At 42.3% G+C, this 3,302-nt stretch overlaps 1 protein-coding gene across 1 annotated transcript in view; it reads left to right on the top strand.

Annotated features, from left to right (window-relative positions):
- The window catches only part of VWA8 (von Willebrand factor A domain containing 8), a 315,962-nt gene that overhangs the window by 16,020 nt on the left and 296,640 nt on the right, over nt 1-3,302 (top strand). The gene's annotated exons all lie outside the window — the stretch shown is intronic.

Here is a 3,302-nt window from a genome sequence, read left to right as displayed (position 1 = left end):
GATATCTTCTGGAGAGATATTGTTGTCATGCTTTCCTTTAATTTTATAGACATGCTTTCTTTTTAGTTCTTTGAACATACTTATAATAGCTGATTTAAAGTGTTGTCTGCTAAGTCTAATGCCTGGCTTCCTCAGAGATAGTTTTCATTGACTGCTTTTTTTCTCTTGTAAAGCCATACTTTCCTATTTCTTTGTGCTACTGTTGTTGTTGTTGTTGAAAAGCAGACATAATAAGTTGTTAATGTGGCAGCTCCAGAAATCAGATTCCTCCCTTCCCCAAAGTTGTTTTTGCTCCTTGTTGTTGCTGTTTGTTTGGTGACTGTCATAGATGGTTTTTCTCAAGTCTCTGTTCTTTGCCATGTGCAGCCTCTGAAGTTCCCCCTCAGGTAGCTTGTGGTCAGGTAATGATCGGACAGAGGTTTCTTAAATGCCGTGAACAAGTAATTATGTCAGCCTTTGCCCAGGGACTCTGTGTGCATGTTGGGCATGATTTCAGTGCCCTAGACAGCTTCCACGTGTGCCTTAGCCTTTCCTTTCTGCTTATGCAAAACCTTAACGTCAGCCCGCCGTGTGAGATTAGGCCCTTCTCCCGACTTTCCTGGACATGTGTGTGGACTTCTAGAGCCCTAGGCATACACTGGAGCTTTTCAAAACCTTCTTTGGGCATCTCATTCCCAGTTTTTCCTTCAGATTTTGGTCATCCTCACGTGAGCTCTGGCTGGTTTTGCTGCCTCAAGCAGCTGTGATCTTAAGCAAGTGTTGCTGATTTTTCTTTGACAAGGGTCCCAGGGTAGTGCTGTTTGCACACAGGAGTTCTGAATGAGTCAAAGAAAGACCATTCTAAGAATGGAGCTTTGCAGGGAGCTGCTAGACAGGTGAGTATGGATAGTTTTCCACGGGTGGGGCTTTTGGGGAGCTCCAACCCTGTTCTTCCCCCTTGGTGGTTGATAGACTGATGGTTTCCACCACCATGGTGGGCAGCTCCTTTTCAAGACTACCACAGAGGTGGGGAGAGAGACAGGAACAGGGCAAGCTAACACACCACAAAGCGCACTGTTCTTACTGAGGTTCACCCACTTTTCTTGGCTAAATGTGTGTCAGATAGTCGAAAGTCTTTTGTTAATTTCTAGAGTTCTGAAAAAGTTGATTTGAGTTTTGCTAGTGTTGTCATTATTTTTATGGAAGAGTGGAGTTCAGAGATCCTGAATCGGATGTCACTTTCATTAGATTCCACTTAAAGCTTTGAGGAAGAGATCAGGCTTTTCCCTTCAGCAGGGTTCAGGATCTGGGGATATTCCAGAGTTCTCTTTATTTTATATCTCCATCTCCAGCCCTACAAACCATGGCAATCTCTCTATGCTTTACAGCTACCAGATATTTGGATTTCTGGGGAGTTCTCATTGCCATTCAGTCCTATTCCGGCTTTTTGCAACTCATCTCTCTTGCCCTGTCCTGTCTCCAGCCTTCAGAGGCCACGTCAGTGAAGGTCAAGAGCATCTCACAAGGATTTATCTCAGCTCTCCTGCCCTAGCACCATCCTTGAGAACTGCTGCCTTGCACTGGATAAAGACCTGAAGTGCATTGGAGGGATTTCTGTCACCTTTCCTGTCCCTCCCCCAGCCTTCTGTGGGTTGTGCCTTGCACTAAGGAGAAAGGTCCAGCATGCCTCAGGAAGGAGATTTCTGGCTCCTGTCCTGCAATCTGGCTTTCAGTGTACACCCCTGTAGACTTAGCGAAGGCCAGTGGAAAAGAGCTGGTGGGTAGGTGGAGATTTTCCCTGTGGCTGGGACTTCTCAGTAAGTTAATTATCATGCCAGCCCATGTGTGGCCATTGTAAATTTGTTAAAGTTTACCTTGCTTATCCTGACACATCTGTGGCACATTCTTCCTCCTACTGGTCCACCAGGAATGAAAGCTAGCTCTAGGTCTCTTCTCTCCTTGAAAGGGCTCATTACTTTATAGAATTTAAGTCATTTAAGTTTCTTTGTATCCTTACCTGTATGATGGGTTTTTAAGATACTGATTTTTGTAGATCAGCTGGTTTATTCTGGTTGTCAGATTGGAAGTGAAATTCTCTTGTAATTCTCTAGAAGCTAACTAGGAGTGGGAATTATTTTTAATGACTTATTGGTTATGCCTAAATTATATTGTAATAGACAGGTTTTCTGGGGTGAGACTAGTAACATAATTTTTTTTTTTTTTTNCTGACCCCCTGGTTCTGTGAATTATTTCATAGAACTGCTGTAGCCGGAACCCCAATATCCTTTCACCAAGCTACTTGGAGATGGGTTTCACTTACAGCAGTTATGTGAAAGAGTTCAAAGGAACCATGCTTGTTTACAGTCAAGATTAAATGAAATGACATAAATAAAGTACCTATAACAGTATTTGCCAAATAGGCAGTACTCAATAAGTCTTGGCTGATTAACTAGCTCAGAGGAAAATTCTTTTATTTGTACAATTGGACTCAACGTATACGTGTCTTCTGTATCCGAAACCAAACCTGTGTTTTACACAGTGTTCCTACTTCTCTTAATTTACCACATACCTATAATACATTTATTCACCTGGAAAAACTTTTCCCTGCAGATGCGCAAATTCCCTCATTTGTAAAATCTGTCTCATGGGGTTGTTTTGGGAATGTGTGAAGTACTGACATGATTGTAACGATTCCACAAGTGTTGGCTCTTGTCCTTGTCACCATGACGTAAGGCCTTCGTCTCCAGAGTACCTCCCTAGCTCGAAACTGGCAGTTTTGAGATGTGTTGCAGCTTCGTTCTCCGAGTGTCTCTGAGCGCTTTCCAGATGAAGTGCCAGGTGCCGACATGCTGTTTTGCTGTTGGAGGGAGCAACGCAGAGATGCTTCAGTTTAGTCCTGACTTTACAAGATTAGCCAGAAATTAATGTTATTTAAAAACCAATTAGAACCCTGTAGAAGTTACTGAGAACTTTTGCTCTGTTTTGCTTGTTTCAAGTAGGACTTCTTGGCATATATGCCCTTGGGGCTTTGTTCTTTTTATGTACCTAGAAATATTGAGTTTTCGGGTTATGTTGCTAGAGAACTTGAAATTGTAGGTAGTAAAAAGAACCTATAGAGATGTATTATAAAAAGGTTGCGGATATGTCTTAACAATACCCCCCTATGGATGCTGGATGCTTTGGAAGAGCCCAAATAAAACGCCTCCGTCGTTGACTCTATTAGTATTGCTATTAATGAGAAAATAAAACTGGCTAATATATTTTATGGTACTTCACCTTTTTTGGTAATGTAGCATGTAAGATGCGAATGTCACCAATGCCTG

Source organism: Hipposideros armiger, unplaced genomic scaffold, assembly GCF_001890085.2.
Source record: "Hipposideros armiger isolate ML-2016 unplaced genomic scaffold, ASM189008v1 scaffold_140, whole genome shotgun sequence".
In the NCBI taxonomy this organism is placed as follows: Eukaryota; Metazoa; Chordata; class Mammalia; order Chiroptera; family Hipposideridae; genus Hipposideros; species Hipposideros armiger.
This window is presented reverse-complemented; position numbering and strand designations above follow the sequence as displayed.